General features: G+C 34.4%; 1 protein-coding gene across 3 annotated transcripts in view; it reads right to left on the bottom strand.

The window, feature by feature from the left end:
• The window catches only part of LOC111501998 (uncharacterized), a 118,441-nt gene that overhangs the window by 49,321 nt on the left and 41,969 nt on the right, over positions 1 to 27,151 (bottom strand). Inside the window, exon 1 of one of the 3 annotated variants that reach the window (XM_023155941.2) lies at positions 12,362 to 12,483. The exons of the other annotated variants lie outside the window; for them this stretch is intronic. The gene's annotated coding sequence lies outside the window, so the exon portion shown is untranslated. Of the gene's footprint in view, positions 1 to 12,361; positions 12,484 to 27,151 lie in introns of those variants that run through there. 3 annotated transcript variants of the gene reach the window in all.

Genomic DNA, 27,151 nt, shown 5'->3' with positions numbered 1-27,151 from the left:
CACCTCTAGAGGATTTGTTTTCAAGGATTTTGGTGCAGGTAAAAAATTGCAACTGTTATTAACAAAATAAGATAAAAAAATGGTATTTAGTTTTTCGATAATAACTCAAAAAATATTAATATTTAAGAAATTTTGAAAAAAGCTCGTTAAAGAGAAGGAAATTTTCGATAAAAATGTCCTGACTCCCGGAACTCTATCTCCATTATTTATAATTTCAATTTGACATTGAAAATAGGGTTCCGCGCGGCTATTACGGCATGCGCGCGATGCCGCTAAAGAGAGTTTATTAAAAGAAATAATTTTTTTATAACATAAAATGTCATTTTAAAAATTTGAAGAAAATCTAGTATCTTCTCAACACTTAAATGAATCGAGTCCCGTGGAAAAAAAGTTTTATCATCATTTTTCAAAAAGTTATTCAATTGTTAACTAACAAATTTTTTCCAAATCTCTGTTGGCATAAATAATGGGATAAAAGGTATAAATAATTGGCGTATAAATTTTAAATTTCTTGGACCCTTCTGATATATATACTTCATACGATCCTGCAATAAAAGTTCATAAAAATTTATTAATTTATTAATTATGATTTTTTATAACTATTGCAAAATGAAATATCTAAAAATTGTTGATATTTTTTTTTTCAATTGATATTCAGCTATGTCTGTTTTCACATTGAACAATGGCAGTTATTAACATAGGATATAATTGTTTTACGTAATTTTATTATTAAATTGTTTAAAACAAATAGAGATTTTCAATATTTTTAAAAAAAAATGTTTTGCTTTTTTTTGTCTAGAGATAATTATGATTTAAAAAAAATGTTTTTTTAATTTTGATTTTTTATTGTTTGAAATCGATTTTTTTATATTTCGATTGTTTAAATGATTGTTAGGAAATAATTTCGCTTTTAAAAATCATAATTTACACTTTTGATCAGTTTGGCAGAATGAAATATGTTTTCATTTTCCATTTAATTGTTTATTAGTTTAACAATTTGTTGTAAACAAATATTGTCCAACGTTATATTTTTTCTGAAGCAGGAAAAAATTATAAAAACAGCTATATATACAAAAGTGCACCAAAAATTTTTTTTTATTATAATACTTTCTAATATCTATTATAATGAATGAAAAAAAATTATGGCACTTTTTATATATAGCTATTCCTATAATTTTTTTCTGCTTCAGAAAAACATATAACGTTGGTCAATATTTGTTTATAACAAATTGTTAAACTAATAAACAATTAAATAGTGAATATTTTTTTTTTCTGCCAAACTATTTAAAAGTGTAAATTATGATTTTTAAAAGCAGAATTGTTTCTTAACCAAATTATTCGAACAATCGAAATATAAAAAAAAACAATAAAAAATTAAAATTAGGAAAATTTTTCAATCATAATTATCTCAAGACAACAACATAGCGAAACAACAACAAGGTCTCTTTATTGGGCTTGGAACCTAGTTTTTATAAAAATATCCTATATTACTGATAACATTGTGTAATTCTCCATTTCCTCTAATGAACAATGTTTTCAGATATGGAAAAAATAACTTTCTCTATTTCGTCAGTTTTAAATTGGTTTCCGGTATTGTTATGCTCCTATAATAGAAACAATCATTAGATGGAATCAGACTTATTGAAGGTGTTTAATTTATAGCGAATACTATTGAAAACAGTGAATTTTACACTTCAGTCTATAACAACTTTCATATCACCAATTAAATCCGTTGTTACTACATAACTATAAATTTTATCATCATATTATTTTCCAGGTAGTTTCAATGAAACGAGAGTTATCAACTACTAACGAAATCGACAGTAAAAGTACAAGTAGGTACTTAAAATATGCTATAATGTTAAAATTCAATCAGCCATTGAAGTACTGATACCTTTCTTGGTAGAATTGTTGTTTTTATTGTAAAAACCATCACCAATTCCATGATTTTACAATGCCTAGACAAAAGAGGTATATTCGAAAGTGGTTGATAATATGTCTTCGTGAATGTTACCCAGTTTAGATTTCCATTGTCTGAAATGGTGTTAACAGATTGGAAATCTGTAGGACAAATTAAAAAAAATAATTGAATGTTGAAATTATTAAAAATACAGCAAAATAAAAATAATCGGATCGAAATATTCGCTTGTGTAAGTTAAAACACAACCTTGAAAATGTCGAAAAAACTGAACCAAAATGAATATCAAAAATTTTAAGAATGCTTATTTATAAAAAAAATTATTTTGACCTGAAATAAAGTGAAATAACAAGGAATTTTAGGAAAGTTATTGAAAAAACAATCATTATGACCTGAAATGAAAATGAATTGGTTGAAGGTCGTAATCTGTTTAAAAATCTGTTTAAAATCTGTTTTTCCGTTAATCAGCTGTCGCCCCCATACGAACGACAACTCTCAAAAGTTGGGAACTTGTGCGAGGTCTTACGAGGTCTTACGAGGTTAAAAGGTCTTACCTTTTAACGTGTGATTCCTAACACGGTAATGATTTGCATTTTTGCAAATCAGCATTTTTACAATTTCTACTAATAATTTTTTTTCTGGTCCTACTACTGAATCAACCAGATATTTCTGTCCGATTATTCTTATTTTTGGTATTTTCAACAATAATAATATTCCATACACTTTCACTTTGTTTGTTATTCCATAGATTTCTAATTGTTATTAACATTTTACACGATGGAAATCCAAACATTAAGAAAGGTAGTTTCGCTGCCTAGATAGTTCAAATATGACATAACTCAAAAACACAAGACACAAAGTCACCGAAAATCTATTTCCCACGATGACAAAATTTATACAATTTTACATTTTATGAAAGGGAGTGTTGAAGATGGACCCTTTTCAAATCGCCACCCTGTATAAGGTGTTTTGTTAAATAACCTCAATTCACTAAAGATTTAGGTAAATGAAAATTTCAGTTTCTTTATTTGTTGACGATTTGCATTAGTTTTAGAGATAATCCCAATTTATGTTTTGACTGCGTATATTTATTATTCAGATTCAAATTGTCATCATAAATTCAGGTCTCAGAAAATAAGAAATGAAGCAACTTCAGTACTTTCATCATTAACTCTGGCTGACATTTACGGAAACAAAAGTCAGCAATTATATTGGTCATTTGCTACAAACAAACTCATTTTGATTCGAGGTAGAAAAAAATCAATTAGTGGTAATATGTTTAAGCTACGTAAAAAGTCGAAAAAATGAAACACTTTCAACTAAAGCACGTGCTTTTGAATACATGAGGGCTGAAAGTTTGGCCCTCTAGAATTTTCTTCAATATTCCAGAACATTCTACAGTATTCGAGAGCATTCTACAACAATCCATAATGTTGTGAAACATTCCAGAATAGTCTAGAGCAGTGGTTCCCAAAATATGGATTGCAACCCACTGGTGGGTCGCAGGAGCAATTTGGGTGGGTCGCGGAAACAGATTAAAAACACCTAATACTTTTGAATTGTTTTCCCCATTTTGTATTAAAGCTGGGGGAGATTATCCAGTTCTTTCGAACATAGCCTAAAAAGAGCTGATGTGGTTTTCAACCACATATTTGTGTGAGAGAGCATTCTCCACTTTGGTATATTTAAAAAATAGATGAAGAAATAGGCTTTTTGTGAAAATTTACCTGCGTTCAAAGTTTTTAACTTTCAACCCAGATATAGAATATTATTACATAAGTCCTATTTTTTCATTAATTGTATTTGTTCAGTTTCAAGATTCTGAATCAAGTCATTTTTCGTATACCTACTGTAGTTTATCTTCAATTATACCATCTTTACCATTTTATTCCAGAGGTGTATTCCTCAATAGTGAATTTTCACAATAATAATAAAACTATTATCAGTGATAATAACTATACTAATACTTATTTTAATAATTATTATATTTAACATATGGGACACGAAAAAAAATATTCAACAATGAAGGTGGGTCCCCAGGCACAAACGTTTGGGAAACGCTGGTCTAGAGTGCTGTAGAGTGCTGAGTGCAGTTTCAAAATAGGTAAGTACGTATCTACCCGAAGATAACACAAAACAAATACAAGCACTTTTCTCAAACACTAGAACTGCAATACTTTTTTCGACGTGCATTCCACTAACCAAGTTGGCATTTTCACTGTAGTATATTTCAGTAAACAGTCAACTGCAGTGAACAGTTTACTACACTAAATTGCAGAGAGCAGTTCAATGGAGTGAACCTTTCACTATATTTCCTGAAGGCGTCCACCTGGTTGGTGAAAATGAAAAGCGCGTCGAGAAGAGTAAGGCATTTCTGTTGTTTGGGAAATGTAGTTGTTACAAATATGCTTTTTCATTAATTTTGTATTTAAAAGAAACTTTCGTCTATTATCTATACATCTTTGTAAAAATTGTAATTTAAGGTTATTCACCTTCTTCGAAAGTTTTCAAAAATTTTTGTATATAAATATAAAACAAAAACAAGTCATCAATCATTATTCGTTTATGTATTTGTTATACTTGATCCCTGCTGTACGAGGTTTATATTAATATCAATAATCGTGATTCAGCTTCGTTATGATATTAATGGTATAACTCATAAGTAGTGTGAATCATATTTTATCAATGGAAGTCAAATTTTCTGATGTCAAATTGTCAAAACATCAACTTCATTATCAACTGCAGCTAGTATGAACAGTAGAGTACCTCAGGGGTCTATCCTTGGTCTCATCATTCTTTTGTATATAAGTTATCTTATATCGTTAAATATAGCGGAAAAATCCACGTTATTTGCAGATGACACCATTATACTGTGGCACAGTAATAATACTTCAGATATCCATCAAATTATATCTTCAGATAATAAGAGTATCATGGCCTTGTGCGATACTAGCCTTTTATCTTTGAATATCACGAAAACTAATTCAATATATTTTCAGGGCAATATTGGCAACACTCCAATAACTCTTATCGAGGCTAAATTAAGCACTAATTTTTTTTTGAATCATCATAGATAACAATTTGAGATCTATTGACCACATTAGATCACGCAGCAAAAAACTTTCTTTGGGTTGTTGAGCAGTAAGATTTACTCGTATTGAATAAGGTTTGGTCGAATTGTTTGTTATTCACACTCTCATTCACGATATAGAATTCCGTTCTGGGGAGTATGTTCTATGACACACTTGAATTATAGTTTATACCATTTTCATATTAAAAACAGTTCGTTCAAGAATCAAACACGAAGAAATTTCCTTCGATCTCTCTCTCTAATAGAACCTGTTATAGTCTGAACACATTTTTTGACGATGACTTTCACCAATATTTTCTGTGCGGCATTAGGCTCATATCAGTAGTTAATGTTGAAGTCACACGGATTGATACATTCCATTCACAATCTGCAATACTCACAGTACTCACAATACTCACAGTATTTTTACAGTTTGTGCTGTCTAGTCTGATTGTCCTCTTGGTTTCTACAATCATATTCACATAGTTATAGACTTAGTATATGCGTCTATACATTTTTATATACTTATTTACACATGCTTTACGAATAAGATCTATTCTTCTGACAATAAAGTTCATTTATTATTATTATTGAACATACAGCGTTTCGTGATGGCAAATCATCAAAGAAGGCTGTCTTCCTGGAGTCGTCGTGTCACAAAAAGTATTCAGCAGTAAGAGTGGGATCAGCCAAGCATGCAGAAATAGTTATCACACCCACGGTGCCTCGTTCCTGTACTTCCCAGTTTTTTATTTCGTGTGAGGTGAACGGTCACAGTTTGTTCGTTGTTTGGTCTGTGATAGAATTCGTTTTGTTCGTGGACGATTTTCTGTATTGAATTTTGTATGAGTTATTCTTTTGATAAGTGAGGATTTTATATTTTTGTGTATAAATGACAAGTACATATGGAGTAGAGGTTCTTCGTTAATGCTTAAGCATCTAGTCACGTGATGAGATTCATCAAAACCCGGTAGAGCTATGGGAGATAATGAGTTTGATTAGTTTTTTGTTTCTGTTCATGCATTCTCTTTCTTTTAAAATGTAGAGGAGATATCATAAAATTCAGGTCAGTTTTTGACGAAGACTAGTCAAACGTAGTTCAAAAAATTCAACGATTTAAAATCTGAAGAATGAGGGCAAAAAGGACTATTGACTTCCGATCATATCAGAAGTTGGCAACAAACACTTTTGACGTTTAATAGAACTATAACACTCTTATTGCTCCTTTCATCAATCACGTTATCGTCATAAGGAAATGAAGTGTACTAATTATCAACTATAACTGCGCGTATTCACATCTAACAGGGTTCATCTCCATTTTTTTTTTTGGTCATACATCAATGACTTTTTGAGGACAGATTAGCGACAAATTTTTCGTGAGAGCTTCTGCTAATTTCAACTTCACTATTTCCAAACTTTCGGAAGCATCCAAGTCCAGTATCATGTACAACTTTCAACAATTTCGAACAATGTTCGTTCTATGACCATTCTTCAAGGCGTGTTCAACAAATTCAGACTTTTCGGGTCTCCAAAATCAGATATTGGCAGCATTTTCTCTAAAAAGAATTTCAATAGCTTGATTTGTCTAATCTAGAAACTTTTTGTTACAGTCTTCACAGCTTATTTGATACATCCAAGCAAGAGTTCATGCAGGCTATTTTATGTCTAACCTGTACCATTTTGAGAAATTTATATTTTTGAACTATATCTGCACGTAAAGCCGATTGCTGGAGTGACGACGCATACCATGGTGACGGGTCGCCATGCGCAAGCGACTATGCGATTCTTTCCCCCATTGCTATCTCTCTCGTCACACTGAGCTCGGGTATTCATAGTGTTTACAGTTGTATACAGTGTAAAAACCAAAGAAATGCTTTTTTCAAAAAATTAAAAATAAAATATGCCTGACAGTGATAATTTAGAAAGTAAAAGTGAGTAACAATGTTTCAACATTTCACATCATTCATTTACGTTCAATTAGTCAAAAAATGTTTTGCAACACATAATGTCAGTCTTTTTTTTAACGAATTCTCTACACGTTCCAGCATATCCTCTGGAATTTTCCTCTGATTCTTCGTTTCATGTCTTCTATAGATGTTGGAGGAGTTTGGTAAACAATCCATTTGATATACCCCCCTAAAACAATCCATTTTGGTCAGGTCAGGTGACCTGGGTGGCCAAGCCATAGGCCATACCTATCCATTTTTAATTGAAATGATCGTTGAGGTATTCCCGTACCCCAGTTTTGAATGTGGTGGTGCACCGTCTTGTTGTAGCCACATTCTTAGCCTTGTTCCATATGGAACCCCGTCCAATAAATTCGAAAACTCATGCCGGATGAATCTTTCATATTTTCTTTCAGTAAGATGCCCAACAAAAATTTGGGAACCCAAAACTCTTTTTCCGAGAATTCCACCGCAAACATTCAGTGACCAACGCTGTTGGTGGTTCAGACAAAGAACAAACTGGGGATTTTTCGTTGTATATTAATGTATGTTATGTATGTTCCATTGTTATGAAAAGTCACTTCATCAGAAAAACACAAAACGACATGAAACAAACGTTTGTTCCATATCGTTCTGTGTTGGTTTTGTCTCGAAAATTTGTTGTTGCAATGTTTTTTATTTTTATTTTTCAAATACGTATCTAATATATCTGATAGTTTTTAAAATAGTATTATCAACACGAGAAAACTACTTTTCGAGCCCTGAAGAAGAATTCAATTGAATTCGAAACGTCGGCAAGAATACAATTGTTTTTTTGAGAAAAAAATAGTTTTCAGAGGCTGAAATCCCCTTCCATCTAGTTGTCTTCTTTCGGGGAACATCTCTTTGTAAATTCTGGATGCAAGGAGGCAGTTTCCGTCACTTTCCCCCAAAGCATAGACCATTTCCACGATATCTTCCAATACATAATTCATAATGAAAATGATTCAATCTACTTGCGAAAGAAATTTCAACACATGGTGTTTTTGACAAATTCCGAGATTCATTTTTTGATATCAGTCATGGATAACTGGGTTTTTGAAGAAAAGAGCAGTGTAACTATTCTTCAGGTTTTTTACACACCCGCGACTGGACGAAAATAAGTCGTCTGATGCTTCTTGACAGCCAAATCTAACATAAAACAAAGTCGCAAAAATGTGTTAATCACACCATTTACAGCTGAAGAACGGTTGGACCGATTTTTTTTAATTTGTTGGATTTGTTTCTGCCTAGAATAGCAGAATAAATATTGAAACATTCGAAAACTTGAGAGCAAATATTGAAGATCAAACAAATTATCGATGTTCTGTATGTTAGGTTACGACAGTTGTCATGGTGCGCGCAGACTTTTGAGGTTATATGGTATTTTTAATTTGTTTTGTCATAATAGTAACGAAGTCAGCAATATCAATTATAGTGTTATCTATAATGCCGCGAGCGAGGAAATCGAATTTTTCAACAGTGGAGCCACCATGCAACTGGACTGCCGAATATTGCAAATCAATCCACTGCAGATGTAGATGAAATCGCATGAGAGGGAGGCAGTGGTCTACTATTTTTGCAGTAGTCTCCTGCGTTGCCGCTCAAGCCTTTGTTCTACTGTTTGAGAGTTAGAATTCACTGATGCTAGGAATCATCATGTACGTAGTATGTATCTATGAAATATATTTTCTACTATTTTCGTATCAATCCACTGTTCTTCCGACCCAAAATCTACTGCTCAGAATGAAAATGACCTGGCAATACAGGTTGTGTTAGTGCAGCCTGTCCTTTTGCTTCACAAACACAATATAAAAAAGTTTATATGACTAAGCTGATAATACATCTATTGATTTCAAGGTGGAGCATTAGGTCATTTATGAAGAGCCACAACTCCATTTTTGTATCATTTGATAATCACAATTTTTGGAGTCGTCTATGTTTTGTGTTTGTGGTGCTACTACAGATGGTGATACCATTTCTGTAGTATGTTATGTTGCTATACTCAGACGCAGTTCTTCTTTTACTCTCCAGCATTCCTCTGACTCAAAGAGGGGATGGCACCGAACGAAATTCATTTTTTGTGAAGAAATCAGAGTTTGTATCGACCTTTCCTGAAATTTTTAATCATTAAAAATATAGTTCTGGTTATGACGGCTGCTTCATCTTGCGAAAATCTTGTCTTCTAGCTAGTCTATCCACCAGCTTTTTGAAGTAATAGTTCTGCTGATGAGGTGCAATTCTTTATTTCCTCATCAAGATACACACCTGGTACTGTGTGTTCAATTTGTTAATCCTTTTTTAGGCAGGGAAGTGTGAATCTAGAACATTTGCCAATAATCATGCAGTTTCACAGTAGATTGACAGGTTTTGATCATTCTCTGGGTCTTCGACTTCCGTTACTTAATCTGAGGAAGGTGAAGGTTAGATGCTCTAATAAGTCGAAGTCTCAAAAGTTTTTGAAAGAAAAATCACCATTATTATTTTAAAAATTCCAAGGATGGATTTAATTTCGGTTTTTTACGAAATGAATATTACAGTACTTAATTGTTCATCAACCTAATGAAAATTCAATTCTCCAGTCATCCATGTACCAAATTCATCATACTCCTCGTTAAAACGTAATTTATTTTATGTTTCACATTTATGCAGATTTAAGACATTCCCATTCGGAATTTATCAATGACCGTGAATATTGAGACGAATTAATTAACACCAATGAACTTGAATGCTTATACAATACATATCCATGGATATATGTCCACGCGCTGTGACAGTTTTTAACACCAACACCTTACTTTAAACCAACATCGATATTAGCTACTGACGTTTGTAAATACAGAGAATTCGTTTTTTATTGCTATGGTGGGTACGCTGTTTTTTCTGCTTTTAATTTTTAAAAGAAATCACATATCGACAAACTCCATATTTCCAAGAGGTGCAGTAAATAAATTCTGCTACACGTCATTTATTCCAGGATAACTAAATTTATGTTTTCAAAAATTATTAAACGGTGCTACGTTATGACGTAATTTTAATTGAGAACAGTGCATCTGACAACAAACAAATACCTTTTAGATCCTCAATTATTTTGCAACAAATCTGATCTCTTAGTTTGCTTTAGTCGATGCACGATACCGCATCAGATTTTTAAGAAATTTATCCTGAAGTAAAGCGATTTTTAATTTTTTGAGCGAAAACCATGCGTCGGACAAAGAAAACCCAGCAAATCAAATGTGCTCAAAAATGTATGGAGATTTCGAAAATAATTTTTAATTCAAGATAAAGCAGTGACGTATTATTTTTTCAGCAAAAATATACATTTCAAAACTCGTACGTACGCCACTGGCAGAGAAAATTAAGAAAATTGTACATCAGAAAATGCGCCTTGAGGCATGGAATATATTGTACCAAATATGCCAAAGATGTCTACAAAATTATCTCAGTTATTATTAAAAAACTGATTATTTTAGAAAACTTTGCCATCCTGTATCTCAAAAGTTGAGGCGTTTAGGACATACGTCCATGGGACGTTTTTTCCTTAAAATAGGTTTAAGAATTACCTCCTCAAATATTAGCATGTGTTTTAGGAACACCCTGTATATTTGTTGGCTGCCACAGCGATCCTTGGTATGTCTAAAGACCTCGCACCTGTCGGAACGTTCATAAAACCGCTACCATTTCTATACCGAAAATTGTATTATTAATTGCGTTAGGGAAAATAGTTTTTTCTGTGACGGGAAAAAAGTTTGACATTTCATGGTGAAGCCAGTAATATTGTATTGATAGAATTAAATGAATCTTATTTAAGCTGTGTGTTTGCGAGGAACCGTCCATTCTGAATCAGTAAAGTTCAATATTATAAGAGCAGCAGATCGATTTTTCCTGATTCGGTAAACCGCAGTTCATTCCTAAACTTATGGATATAATAAGAGGAATTTGCAACCCAAGTAGCCCCGAAGCAGTCCATGGTGTGAAATATGAATTTGTGAACATAGTCGCACTTCATTATTATCAGAAAGTGAAAAGTTAACATTCTCTACATTTATTGATAAAAACTGAAGTGAGTTTCAAATTATAAAACAACGATAAAAATAAAATAAAAATAACAATAACAATTAATTGGCGCTCCGGGACGACTTCATTGATTCCAGTGGTGCATTTGCTTTTTCAGCTGCAGGAAAAAATCTGTTTTAAAATCTGTTTTTCCGTTAACCAGCTGTCGCACCCCTACGAACGACAACCCTCAGAAGTCGAAACTTGTGCGAGATAAGGATTAACGAGGTCTTACCTTTTAACGTGTGATTCCTAACACGGAAAAACCTGCAGCACCACATCATCTGAAGATCTTGATCCAACAATGTCCTCTCTCTTATAAAACAAAATGTAGGGTGTCTCCAGAGGCTCCAATAAATTCAATGCATCACCAGAACACTTCGTGACACGACTATCGTCAAACTTAAACCAGTCCGTTTCGTCTTTGGCCAAGGCGTAATAATAAATTATTTTTCCGTTTTGATATTTGTCAGTTTGCAGATTCTTGAAATGTTTTTGGTGATATTTTTAAGGTATTTTCATCTTATACAACCTCAAAAAATATAAATTATGATGTCGAGGACGTCTGAAAATATAGCGAACCAAAGAAAAGTCTGCAGATTTTAGCCTCCGAAACGTTAACAAAAGTATTTCTCAACTTTTTTATGTGCAAAATCATGAGTTCGACAAGTTTTTGATAAATAGACAATTTTTCTTTAAGAGAAATACCTTGAATTCGCGCAGTAACTCATCGGCCTGGAAATCAATGAGGATGTTGCTTGTAAAATGATAAAACAGCATAGTAAGTACGGCTCTGCCGTACTCTTACCATCCGACCCAAAAGACCACTCACCATACAAACTAATCGGCTTCGTTGACAAGCTGGATTTATTTGGTCGAGTGTGAATAGGTGTGAGCCACAATAAACCCTTGCGGGTTGCGGTGGATGGTCGAATAGACCCACTCACTTTGGACTTTGGACCTAACATCGAAATGAACTTAAAAGGCGGCCCTTTCACTTGTATGAAGTTCCCCGTTACCATTCAGATTATAGAAGGTGAAATACCCACACGAATATGACTTTTTTGAATTTAAACTGGTAATCATTCAGAAACAGCTGATCCTATTTCCAAAAATGAACCAATGTTGGATAGAGAAAGTTGATAGCGTTCTTTAGAAGAGTCGTGTCGCCACCTTAATTTTTTTTTTCATTAGGAATGCCGAAAAAAATGTCTTTTCATGAAAACTTTTCCGACCTTAATAACTTGTCACAGTGATGAGATGGTCATATTCAATTTGCCTCTGAAATTTCCGATAATAAAGTTCCGATAAATGCTAAAAAAATCAAAAATAGTGTCAATATTCATTACTTACGGCGTTGAAAAGTTTCCAGTTTCAGTTTCACTTTATTTGTTGACTAGTTGTAAATTCGTCATTACCCATGTGTTCTGTTTCAACAATAGACCGATAAACTTTGTTTATTTTAGCTAGTTCAAGCTGAGTCATAGGCATATTTTCAATGACTGGAAATTCTTATCACACATTTCAATTGCAAATATTCCAATTAGAGTAAAACCACCTGGTACAGTCTGTTTTAAAAGAACGCAAACTTTCCGAGTGCGTTAACCCATTCATCATCCTGTTTCGAAGAATATAGGTAGGCATACAGTAAGTATATGGATGGCATATATGTTTATAAAGATACCGAGACCAAGTTAGACCAGTTCCATCACAAAAAAACCCATTTGACTTCCGTCGACATGGTTAGTGAACGAGACTTGTGTAGCTATTCAACGTAACGGCAGACATCAATTTTATTTTTTACATTTCTCATACGATCATCCTCACATGAAAGTTCTTCATATTCATTTATTGATGCTTCGTTTCACTTCTCCTAAAAACTAGAACCAATAGAGAAAATTCAGTTTCTTGTTTTATTCACAATTTCGCTACATTAGCGCTTTCTCTCCATAGACAGCAAAATCAGACAACCCATCATACTTTTTTGCAAACACTTTCGGATTGAAATAAACAATGTTGCGCGTTGTGCAAGGTTTTTCTTTATTTTCTGTCACATATTTGTGAAATTTCTAAAAAAAATGTTCGAAAAACACTGAACGCACAACTGGATCCAATGTGCACATGTCTTGGAGTTCAATTCTGAATTTCCAGTAGTTGTAGATACAGTTTATAGTCCACAGAAGAAAAATGCAAACAATTATTCGTTGTATTATTGGATTATTATTCAAGTAGAACAGTAGAATAGACATCAAAAGCGCATTTTTGCTTGAAAAGTTCCCAACAATAATGAAAACAAATTTGTTTAAAGGGAATAAATGTTGCTTTCATCCCAACTTTGCGAACAATAACCGCCATAGAGCCGCCATGACAAAAGTATGACCACAGTTATCATCGACAAAACTGAATGTGAAGGTAAACAAAGCAGAGAACATGATTTAACGTAAAAAATTGCTCTTCTCAGACCACACTGTATAGATTGTTGGACTCAAACACTGGTTGGAAACACATTGTTGGACTCACTTGGAAACAACTATAAGTGAGTATGGACACTTCCCCCTTCAAAAAGTCATCTATAAAGGCGACAGAAGTGGTACTGATGAGAGCTTTGTTAGGTCGAAGTACCACCGTCTGGTTGTGAATCACAAAAGCTTTGTTTTTGGGCTCAGGTCTCATCTAGATGGATTACACCGAAAGCTGTGGAAGAAAAACACAGAGGATTGGAGAAAACAAAATCCGGACTGGTAGGTCATCAACGAATGGAACGTATCAAACGTTTATTCTACTAATTCGGCAGACTTCTTCGGTGAAAGATGCGGTCATTGCAAAAACAAAGGTAGAACCTTGTAGGCACAGCACTCAGTGACCGAGGCGCTCCGTATTCATTCGTATTTATACTTATTGCGCGTGGTGGGGGTGGTGGATGGTGTCTATGCAAATAGTCAGTCCTGATTGGTTCGCACTTCTCCATGATACTAGTCAAGGAGACTGATACCGTGCTGAACAAATTTCCTCAGGAGACATCGCAGTTCTTTTCGACCATATTCTTACCACTATATATTTGCAATGGAATAACTGTTTCTTCTGATAAATAAATAAAGTCGATGTGAGAAGTTCTCTCGGCCCTATGTGTGCAAATTTTCACTTGAAAGTTCTCGAAAAGCACCAAGCCATTGGAACCTACCTATTATTATCATGTTGAAAAAAAAAAATGTTTTTCCGTTAATCAGCTGTCGCCCCCATACGAACGACAACTCTCAGAAGTTGAGAAACTTGTGCGAGCTAAGGACTAACGAGTTCTTACCTTTTAACGTGTGATTCCTAACACGGTTGCAGAATCATCCCAGCTTCAACCAGAATAATTCTCTCGAGAAAAATATATGGTCAAGGCAGGAATCGAACCCAACATTTGATAAAATACATTCAAAAACTAACATGTAACGCAAAACGTAATGAAATGTAGTATACGAAAAGGAACTGAGGATGTTAACAAAGTAGATGTTCAAACTGTTCATCGCGAACGTCTTGACAACATCCTTATCTCAAATAAAACTGTCTTTTAACATTATTTAACATATCAGGCGTGACCGCCCTAATCGCAAGCGATATTCGTTCTTTTTGTCATTCAAATCTGAAGGTTCAGTTTTGTACACATTGCTCTTTACATATCCCCATAAAAAAATCTAATGATGAAAAATCAGGTACCGTGTTGGCCATACAATCGATCCTCGCCTCTCTATCCACCGATTGGGAAATGTTGTATCGAGGTATTATCGGACATTAACTTGGTAATGTGGTGGTGCTCCATCCTGCTGAAACCATATCATATTCACTGGAACTTGAAGGTTTCCTGGATCAGGATATAAATTTGCTAAACTTGGAATTTCGAAGTAGGGCCAAATAATTATCGCCATTCAAGTTACCCTCAATGAGAAAGGGAATGATATGGTTTCCTACAATCCTTTTGAAGGTATTGCGTGTGTTCTTCTCTCATCCAGTGAGGATTTTCCGTTGACCAATACCGGCAATTTTGCCGATCAGCTTAACCGTTAAGAGACAAAGTACACTCATGAGAAAACATGATGATATTGTTATTCAACATGTATCATTTGCTCACAAAAATAAGTTTTTCTATCAGAATCGTCTTCCATGAGCTTCTGAGTAGGTATCATTTCATAGGGATGCATTTTATTTTCTTTCAATATGTTTATTATCGATGTGTGGCTAACATTGAATGTAGTGGATGCCTGTCTACCCGATATATGTGGGTTTTCCTCAAACTCAAGCATCACATCTAATTTGGGTTCATCACTCATTGCATTGGCAACTGCCCCACATGACCAAGCTCGCGAAACTGCTTCTCTATTTTGCTTATTGTTTCTTGGGATATGGACGTCGAATTAGAAAACTTTTCATAAAATAGGTAAGCTACTTCCTGTTGTGTTCCGGTTTCATCTCCGTCATCAATCATCTGTAAAACTGTTATTTCATGCGTTTCCGTTAATCAAACCATTTGTCAGACTAGAAGTTAATTAACTTTAAAATTAAATTGAAATACTGACAACTAATACTGTAACATACAAAACATACTAAAAAGAACATTGCTATGGTTTTTGCTTACTTTATCATTATCGATACCTTAACATGAAATCAGTTTTTTGACTATATTGCAATGAGTTTTTAGTGTATTTTATCGAATTTCGGTAACCACATGATTTTAATTTATTTTATCTTAATTGTTACAATAAACTTGAAAGCCATAACATTTTTGAATAGAGAACCTTTCCATTTGGCTTTTACACACTGTCTACTGAATATATTTCGGTGACTTTTTTCACAGTAATTCAAAAATTACCACTCAGTTTTTTTCATTCACTCAAAAACAGCATCATTAGGAACTGATAAAATGGCATCTGAAAATAAAATTCAGTATCTTTACATTTTGAATCTATTCGATTTCTTAGTCACAGGGTATGTGCACGTTTTGACAAAATTGAACATTCATTCTGAATCTTTTGGAACATTCCTTGTGAAAACAACTCAAGTAGTGTATGTTTCCATAATGACCTCAAATCCGGATCTACAATAGTAGGATCCTCTCTAGCCTTGTATATTGCTCCGTTATCTTTATAATAACATAAAATTTTGTTCAACGCAGGAAGCAATATTTCTTGAAACCGTCGCAATTTTACTGCTACTCTTAAATCACGGACATATTGCGGAAATCGAAGAGATATAAAAACAACTGTTATTTAAAATCATGATTGATCATTATCGAAATGTTATCGACTTCAAATTCACAGACCTGAAAATAATGGCCCAGTGCTAATGACCTATGTTGTCGATAACTTCATGAACACTCCACGAAAGCATTGAATAAATCATATCCTATGGCTACTCTTAGGCATAGTTGATTATTTTTCCAGGGCCGCAGTAGCCATCTTTACTAACTGAAGACAGTAATTACATAAATCATCGAATCAAATCCTGCATGGAAGGAATGAAAAAGATTTATGTGAAAATCTAGAGACCTGAACAATAACTTAGATCATTTGTTGAATTCATCATCAGGTTAAAGTGCCTATTTATGAAGAGGATTCACCAAAATGAAATGGGGAATGTTCCTCAATTTGGGTTATTACAGCAAATGCAAGTTTGAACAAAATAAAGTTGAGTTTAATTCATGAGTTTTTCAAATTGACTTTGAAAAGTATTCAAATTGATGTTTCAAATGTTGGATTTCAATTTTTGAAGGGATTTGTTCCTAATTCACATATTGGCAACAGCGCCCTAGAATGCTAGATCGGAGTTCAGGTTAATAGTATGCTAGAAGAAGGAGAATCATGTCAATAGTGTCAAATTGAGGCAAAATATAAATTATAGTTCAATACCACCTCCACAAGCTACATAAACATAAAACAGCTATTTTGTTATTTATTTATATAAAGGAAGATAGGTTAGGTGCACAAAATGTCATATGTCATAGAATGTCTCGGAACTCGGAACATAAGTAAACAGAACAGCACGCCTCTGAAATATGTCATCTTTGTTCGTCTCATACAGGTAACAGATTCATTGTCCTTCATAATCTATAACCGATGTTGCCAAATGATGAAATAGAAACGAATCCCTTCAAATGTTGAATGCATTATTTCATTCCTCTTTTTTAAGTATTTAAATAATTTTTTAAAGAAAAAGGTTGAAATGATAAGTTCAAAATGCGTTGTTTTAGAGCTCTTTTATGAAAACTACTTAATTTTCGTCAGGAGGAACATTCCCCATTGGTTCATCACAAAACAATTTGACACTATATTGCACTCAAAAGGCTCATGAGACCAGCCTAAAACCATAGACAGCCCATTGATAGTGTCTTCGTGGGGAGAGGTCTCAGATTGGTTTTTTAAGAACAGTTAAGTATATAGTAATGCATTTGGATATCGGCCAAGTGCCACTGATGAGACCTTGGTGAGTCGAAACAGCGCTGCCTGCTGTTGGATCACGATTGCATTGTTTTTGTTTTTGAATTGCCTGTTAGTGAAAGCTGCAGAGAAAGACAGAGTACGAATCTCGTTCGGCGGTCAATATGAAGACTTGGCTTTACGACGGATGGTTTTTAGGAGATTTGTTTATATTCGAGACTTGTCGATTGAGTCTTTTACCGATTTCATAGATAGCGTCTTCGTAAGCGAAGATGTCATCGTCTTTATATACCAGATATTCAATTGAAATTTTTTCATTTTCGTCAAGACTCGATTTTGATTAATGAGAACAGAATCTGGGCTGGTAGGTCATGATCGAATGAAACCTGAACTAGTTGTCGCTGATACTTCGTGATATAACATCCGTTCTCGCATTCAACGCAATATAAAACGAAACGTTTGGTACTTCTTTGGTTCTACCTTGTTCAAATTTGATTGTTCTCCAATTGGACTAACGGTGGTAAAAAAGGGTGATCTGAGTATGGTGTATGAATTACAGATTAAGAGTAGTCACCGACTCGGCAATTGATATGGAGTGGATGCGAATATTTGGGACGAAAGATAAAAGGTGGCTAAGATGCAGATAGAGATTGGAGAGAGAATGGGGAGTGCAGACACAAATTGTATGAGGGAGCACATATCACAGGAATCAAAAAAGAATATAGGAGGAGAGTATCAGAGGGGTGAATGTAGAACAAATAACGTGTTCTTAGGAAAAAAAATTATAGACCAGTAGTTATTGGAGAAATTCGCTATTCAATTGAATTTTAAACACGGTAACTTTGCTAGGTACTTTTGAAGGATCAACTTGAGGCCTGCAGAGCCGTGTCTATGTGAATAAGATGATCCCGAAACCGCAGAGCACATCATAGATAGATGCCTGTGCGGCTTGTGAACTTCTCAGAAACCGTTATTTGTGCTACATACGAAATCATAGGATCTGTATCTATGTTGTAGCCGACTACAGTTGGACATATTGAGAGGACTGAATGGGGTGGATACCGAACAGGTTTGCCTCATTTATGAATAAGCAGGGTGCGGGATGGAGAATGCAAGAATTGGATAAGAGAGAGCTCCAGAGCAGTGCTCGATGACAAATCACACCTGGAGTGGCGATTCGACACTGAGCTGTATATAACAGGCGATAGCAGATGATGTATACGATCACAATATACTCATTGTAACCTTGATTTGGATAAAAAGAAAGGATTCTTCGCACCGGTTGGTTGACCCATGATTCACTCGAGTAGAATTAATGGTCACGGGCGTGATTCGTTGAAGTAGCGAAATTGGGGTTTGCTTGATCATGGTGCCCTAGATAGAGGGAGTACGCAAACTTCAAGACTCGATGGCTAAGTAACGTAAGAGCTGGGCGGTTTTCAATGTCTCTCAGTTGAGATTCGCGTAAGGCATGAAACAATCCCTTCCACTCTGTTGAATTATCTGTTTAAAAATATGTCTGTTTAAAATATGTTTTTCCGTTAACCAGCTGTCGCACCCCTACGAAAGACAACCGTCAGAAGTCGAAACTTGTGCGAGCTGAGGATTAACGAGGTCTTACCTTTCAACGTGTGATTCCTAACATGGAGCTGCAGCTGAGGTATCTCTTATGCATCATATTAGGTGTCTTCTGCAGCTGAGGTATCTCTTATGCATTATATTAGGTGTCTTCTGAGTGTTCAGCGGCCAATTATCAGCCCTTGAATTATTCTGATCCAATTCCTGTTCTGTTGAAACAGTAATTGATTCTTTCTCGAAATAGTTTCCTTGAACGGAGTAAAGGCAAAATAATTAGGACATAAAACAAGCAAGTCTTTGCCCTTCGAATATTCAGTTGATGGTGGTGGGTTTTTTTCATCTTTGGTCATCAAAATAAAGTTGCATGTCTCATTATGAGAGTAAACATTGCATTGGTTTCAGCTTACATCTCTTTCTATATTTGTATAGATCAAATCACTCAGGAATTTAGCACTCCTAGATATTCAATCTTTCCTGATAATTGTATTACATCAGTTCGTAGATTCAAAAGTTCTACTTCTATCTTCGCTCTTTCTGTAACTGCTACTGAGGTTGATTCACATAGGTATGAGGTCAGAGCTTGTTTATTAGTTCCTTTCACTATAATATTCAGGATATTTTATGTTGCATGCATTTTCTCACTATATGATAACAGGATTTTCTTGGACTAGAAGACATGAGATATCTGCCTAGGCCAGTACTATATGATAAAGTACTTGCGATCTTGCTAAGATTTATCCCATAATTTCAATGTATACAAATTTTCTAATCAAGTTGACTTTCCACCTGCATCTTTTTTCATCGATTATTTATCTCTACTCGATATACTTTCCAATGTTTCTGCTGAATTACAGATTCAGATTTCCACAGTTTGAAAAAAGTGTATAAGTCTGCATCACGAGCATTTAAATAGTTTTGAATATTCCATTCATTTACCTTCTTTCGGATTTCAAATCTGTTAACACACTGGTTTTTCGCACCTTCAACTATGAGAGAAAACAAATTTTCTACTCAGATTTTCTTGCTCTTTTCAGGAGATTTTTTCTTCATGAAGTGAAAATTCTATTATTTCATCAGCAGATAGTTTCTCGTATACGTCCACTATTTCCGAACTATGTTCCAATATTATAAAATAATATTTTCAAAGACAGAATTGTCCAACGAAACTTTCTAACCGGTACAGTCTCTGCATCAAAGGATTGAACCTTTGTTATTGGAAAGATTCAGTCCTCAGCAACTCTTTCTGAATCCAGGCCTGTGTTTTGTTCCCCGGATAATTGGATTCGGGTTAGAGATAATTATAGATTCCACATCTATCCTCAACTCGTATTTATATTCTTATCCTCGACAGCTATTTGAAATATTTCTTATTGCCAGGTGTACCTACGTTATTCGCCATAGCACTGGACGTTTCAGAACACATACTTTATTATTGGCTGAAAAAATGCGAAACGAGAACGTTGCTTGCCGTTATGTTCCCATCGTCAACATATGCCCTCTGCTGGTGGTCCAATTTGTTAACTTTTCTATCTCGATGTATATAAAAATATTTCTCTAATAGCGGAGACCTGCCAATACATGCAAATATTTCATTATTCTCTCAGTTACACGAATCACAAAACATAATTTACATATTCTGACACCTTGAGTTATATCAATATATTTCTTTCAATTATTTGAAAGAAGAATACAATATTCATCAAGAATAATATCACGCCTCCCAAAATTCTGATTTTTTGACTGCTCATGAAACCTTCCACTTGTTCATTTCTTTCAACAGAAATCATACTGAGTCTGAAGACTATATTGAGAAGACATAGATACGGTTGAAAAAATAAATATTTCAAAATCATGTTTCAAAACAAATGACATTGGAATATATCCAATATGCTTTTATGCAAAATCCTTCAAAGTGTTGTTCTTGCAGGTGTTTTCCGTTCGTCCAGCAGCAGGATCTGACCCTAACAGCAGTGTGTCCTCAACTGACTTCAACGCGGCTCGACTGAATGTATGAAGTTATCGTCTAAGAGAATTTTTTTTTGAATAGTAACAGCCCCAATGCGAAAAAGAGATAGCAGTGAATAAGATTCAGATGCATTTGAATATTGAAACACAGAGAGTATGTTTCGAAGTATATAAAAATCTACATCTTAAGTTTGGTTTCGAGGGAAACAAACTATTACAAGCAATATCAGATTTGACCAAAATTCCTTTCTCAGCTGTACGTAAAATAGTCAAAAACAAGCCTAATGAACGCAAGACGCCATGTGATACAGGATCACCAAAACCTTTAGATATTCATCTAATAAAATCATTGAAAAAAACAATATACGACTGTTTCAAAAGCAATGAGATTCCTACAACTGAAATCAAAAATCCGGCCATAACATGAGCAACACGTGTTGCGTTTTCGTGGATTGATTTAGTGAAATTCTCGCAATAAAGTATTTTTTGAACACGTTAGTTATAGATTTTCCTCAAGTATCGGCTAATTCCATCATATATCTTAAGAACCTATTCAGAAAAAACCTGGCATGGACATACCGCATCAATAAATTTCAAGACATATATGTTAACAAAGAATTCAATCAAAGTTCAGAACAAAAAATTAAAAAAAATTGAAAGGCCTGATCCTATTGGTCGTTTTTCGCTTGATTAGAGGTTTCCATATGTTACGTATCTCTACGCTAGCTTGACTAAATGCGTTGTTGGACAACATATCGGCTTCTTTGAATTTTCTCCTAAAGCCGCGAATATGTTGTCCAACAACGCATTCAGTCAAGATAGCGTAGAGATACGTAACATATGGAAACCTCTAATCAAGCAAAAAACGACCAACTTCCGCCAAACGGTCATCACCCACTAAAATCAATGAAGCAGGAAGAGGGAAGAGGGGATAGGAGAAAGCACTCGAATAACCTATAAATAGTCAGATATCGGAGGAATAAGTCCAGTTATCACCCAAAGACGATTGTGGATACTAACAATTGAAACGTCGTGACGTAACTTGGTTTGAAATCATTTATTTTTATTTTTCATTTTTTGTTAATAGTATTTTTTTATTTTTTAGTTTCCAGCTTTCATTAATTTCTTTATTTTTTGGTTGTTGCTTGTATGTTAATTCTTTGTAATTTTAGTTTTTTGTTTGATAAAATTGTTATTTTCACTTTTTTTTTATTTTTTTTTCAGGGATTTCAAATCAATTTATATTATATTAGACAATGGAAGTACGAACTGATGAAATTTATGTGTTCAAACCGTTCAGATTTTCTCGAATAATTGAAAAATTAAATATTTGGAATTAACCACGAAAAGGTAGGTACATATATGAAAACGGACCCTAGATGATCTATATTCTTGCAATATTCATTGCATATTTTGACGGCTGCTCATAGATGTTCAATATTATTGTCTACGTAGACGATATTGACAATAATGTAATATTTTGGACAAATGTACAGTATTCTCCACAATATACAACCAGTCCCCTTCAATATTTCAATATGATATGTTGAGTTACGCTGTTAGCACCATAGCGAAGATTAGATATCTTTCGCGTCTACACCACTCTTTTCAGCATGACGAAAAAGCTCGAGCTTTTTCCGGAAGCTCATCCGCAAAGATGTTTTTGCAATATTCCACAGTCAGCACGTCAAATCACTCACGTTATGTAATGTTAGTATAATGTTTGATTCACACCATCCACAGAGCCGGAAGTTAACTGTGAAATTCAATTATTTCCATAGTGGACTTTTTTCATTCAATTATTTTTCATTCGCCATCTCGATGCGTTACCTATCACTTGTTGGTACCGACTAACAGGATACGGAATAATATTGCCAACAGATGGTACATAATTTCCAAAATGTCTAAAGACATTTGTTTTCATTCGAAATACTGCAAACCATCCAGTACTGTCTATACTCGTACACAACCATTTTACACAAACCCAATTATAGCGCAATAATAGTGACCGTTCGTAGTCCACTAAACAAGAGAAATATTGGTTGTTCAGGAATCGTTTTTCTACCATCATTTACAAGGTTCACCAACAAAATGGTTTTCAGGAGACTATATTAAAAAAAAATTTCAAGGCGACCACAAAAAACAGGAATTGTTCAAGAACGCTTCATTGTAGAAAGGATATTTTGTCTATTTATGATGTTTTTTTCTCTGCACTTGTGTGCATCAGGACACTCGCCAAATGATGAGGTTTGGAGAACACTCAACCTTCAACAACAATAGCCAAATTTTACGTTAGGTTATACACAGAATCCATCGAAATTTATAAGCATGAGAATAACTCCTAGTGTTCAAAGTAAACTCAGGAAGTCAATAAAGGTTGGCTGCATAGCCATAGTGCATAAATTACAGGTACTTTTTTACTGAAATGGGACCGTCTTCCATCAAATCTTTGTTTAGGTTAGATCCAATATGGGTTGGTCTATTCGATCCTCCCTTGCAACCCGGTAGGTTTCATTATGAGTCACACTTATTCAAACTCAACCAAATGAGTCCCGCTTTCTGAAAAAGCCAGATAACTCATAAGATGAGTGATCTTTCAGAGCAAGACTAAAATTGTACCAAACTCTAACAACCTGATATAATCCGCAGCGAAGAGACACAAATTATGTGCTCTGCTATCACCTCATTTTTCACGACACGCACTGTCTTTCGAAATTCCAAGTATATGATGATTCATGATGATTCAGAGGAGGGCCTGTTATTCAAAGTAGTTCATTCCTGCTGCATTTCAACAATTGTTTGGTAACATCCTTCAGAAGATGTATAAATACCTTAGAATGGACTAGTCTTTTCCAGAAGTCTGGAACTCCTCTTGTAGTTCAGGTATTCAGTGTTTCTTTGATGGAGCCTAAGAAATATTACTACACCAAAGGTTCCAAACAGTGCGTCAAAAGCCTAACGAGATGCCAATCAGAGGTTCTGGTTCGAAGAAGCTGCTTGCAACACACTCCTTTGTGAAGAAGTATCAGCTTCGTTATTACGTTCCAGGTTGGTGTCTCCAGAAATCCAGACGGAGACAATTTGCGGATTCTTCCTATTGACAAGAGTTTTTTGGCAGTTCACTTTCTACTTGGATTCTGCTCGGTGAAAATTGAGAGCTACTAGGCCCTCTTCGCTTAATATTTTTATTGGCTCAATTATGGAATTGGTTTCTACCTATTTCTCAAAACACAAATTCATAGCGTAAATTTGCAGTTGAAACACGGTCACATGAGTTCCTAGGCAGGCTGATGTCTGTATCCACGACTGAATATACTTGCACCAGAACCTGAAGGTGTTTATAGTCCGCCTGTAAAATAACGGTTATCCGCTCACAATTATTCCTTCTCCCGGAGGATCCCATTCTCTCTACCCGGAAATAAGACTATATGAAGCAGTTGGAGGCATTGAGTCGGAGGATATTCCCAGAATACTCTGACTTTCAGGGTCAGCCTGCAATTTGCTCCGCTTAAGCCTGTTTTTACAATTGGTCATATCGAAATATGATAATTGTGATCAGGGATATATAAGTTGACTGGTGATTCTTGCCCAGAGCTCAATATTTTTCAAACGAGGAGAACATTTTCCAGAAGAATGAGAGGCAATGAAAGTAGTTCCTTGAATGAGAAGACCAATTGCATATTTGCAAACGATCTTCCGGCAGAGGGATATGAATGTATGACTTCAATTAAGACTATGACGTGCTACATTTGCAAGAGAGAGGTTTGAAACTCGATTTTTTGGAATGCCTGGATGTCAATAGATTTAAAATCTAAAATGGAAATTAGTATTTGATGGATACTTTAATGCAGGTAATTTCCAGGTATGACAGGATGAGTTCATAAAATTAATCCCCTATTGTTTCAATGCCCAATTGGTTTATAGTTATTCGTTGTGAAATGATTAAATCAAATTATTGAATTATGTAAAACAGTAATCAGGTAGAATTCAGTTAGTAGGCTAAGAAAGCTATTGTATAGTGGAACACGTGTTGCGGTTTTGTAAAGTGTTCAGTGAAAACCTCACAATGAAGTGTTGCTTCCTGGAAGACTATATAGGCTTCAAAGGTGATTGGCATTTCTATATCAACTAAAAGATTTTCGTTCGCCCTCATCCGTATTGTAAATTCACAAAGGAATAGAACCTGAGAGGGATATTAAAGAAATATAACTTGTTGTTCGATTGATAACCTATTTATTTTGTAGAAATTCATATTGAATATAGGACAAAGAAAATACTTCGTCTAATTTCTACTTAATTCATTATTTATTACGACCTTTTTCGGTTTATTAGACCATTCTGAAGTAACTAATAAATTTTGTCGAAATAAGTTCTTAAAATAACAATATTACAAAAATAACAATATTACAACAATGACTAATTATCTTCTCCAGCTACCAGTGGATCCTAAACTAGTTGTCAAAATTCACAAACTCAAAGGGGAAGAGCTGTATAGTTCTAGTTGATCATTGAAGGTTTTGAATGTGGGGTTTTCATACAATTTATTTATGCTTCCAACAAATTCATCACCCTTCCTTTGTTGCACGTATGTTTTCATGTTTTCTTTATTCATTGTGTGGTTTGTTTCTTGTAGATGACCATATATATACTAAAACCAATAATGATTGAGAGTAGAAGTAAGCCCAGTTGACAGCCAATCGGGGGCGTGCTTATTAATTTTTGAGAGGGTTAAGAATGAAAGAAAAATTCTTAGTACAATTAGTTAAAATATTCATACACATTTTTTATTTATTTCATTAAAACTTTGCAATATCGTAATTTACCTAATCGTTGTAGTCATTAGGTGGGCCTTATAAAAACGGAGTAATAATCGTGGTAATCATAGTAGGTACCAAATAAATTAACAATATTAATAAAAAACACAATATATATATATATATATATATATATATATATATATATAACTTTTTTTCATTATTGGGTTGCAGCAATTGATAAGTGAACTCTTTATAACTATTGTCAAGCTTTCGAGCATCGTCAGGGGTACTGGAAAATACAAATTACAAATTTTTGATAATAGAATATAATATAAATGTAAATGTACAAATTTTCGTCTAATCTTCAACCTCAGATTCGTCACTGTTGCTACCGCTATCATCAAAGTGAATTATGATTGGTTCAATATTGTGTTCAATACGGTTGTCTACGTCCCACACTTTTTGCTCTTCTTTTAAAACGTGCAGCATGCATTTCTTCCAGTCTTCTGCAGAAACAGTTCGAATAGCTTCTTGTAGGTGATGTTGCACATCCACTAATTTAAATGTTCTGTTTTCTCGTGCCACATATCCTTTTACTTGCGCCCAGATTAATTCTATTGGGTTTAATTCGCAGTGGTATGGTGGTAACCTTAAAACTGTAATTCCACGACTTAACGCCATTTCATCCACTGCGAATTTTTTATATTTGTCTGTGTGTAATTTTGTTAGCTGAAGTAGTTCTGCCTTTAAACTATCTTTGTTATATTGGATGTTCTTATTAATTAACCATTCTTGAATTGCTGCTTTTTTCCATGATTGTTTCGGTAATGGTTCTAAATGTCGACTATGGTATGTGGCATTGTCCATGACGATGACAGACCCAGGTTCCACAAGTTGAATGATTCCTTCAAACCATTTTTCAAACACCTCCGCATTCATCTCTTCATGATAGTCGCCTGTTTTCTTAGATTTAAATATTAATTCACCATTTGGTAAAAATCCACTGTCGCTTCCTATATGCGTAACTATCAGACGACTACCTTTTCCAGATGGCTGTTTTAACCCAACTGACAAACCTTCAATAAAGGCTTGTCGTGCACTTGTTATATTACCATCCTGCCCTACTTTTTTGACCTCATGTCCTTGGTTAAACCATGTCTCGTCCATGAAGTACAATTTTTTTTGAGCTTCCGAAATTCGTCAATTTTTCTTAGATAGTTTCTTCTCCATGCTATTATTTCTTGACGTTCAATGAGAATGCTTTTCCTGTCAACTTTTCCGTAGGTAAATTTCATTTCGTGTACAAGTTTCCTAAATCAACTGTGATTTTTTTTCGTCTACTACTAGTTTTTGGCGTTTGTATGTCCCCATAAATTTCTGCTTCTCTTAGTATTTTGTAAATCGATGATTTTGGTACACCGGTATAA

The sequence above is a fragment of the Leptinotarsa decemlineata genome, unplaced genomic scaffold, assembly GCF_025532065.1.
Source record: "Leptinotarsa decemlineata unplaced genomic scaffold, Ldec_3_MD MMD2_tig00026328_RagTag_RagTag, whole genome shotgun sequence".
NCBI lineage: Eukaryota > Metazoa > Arthropoda > Insecta > Coleoptera > Chrysomelidae > Leptinotarsa > Leptinotarsa decemlineata.
The sequence above is the reverse complement of the archived record's forward strand: the minus strand, read 5'-3'. Positions and strand labels throughout refer to the sequence as shown.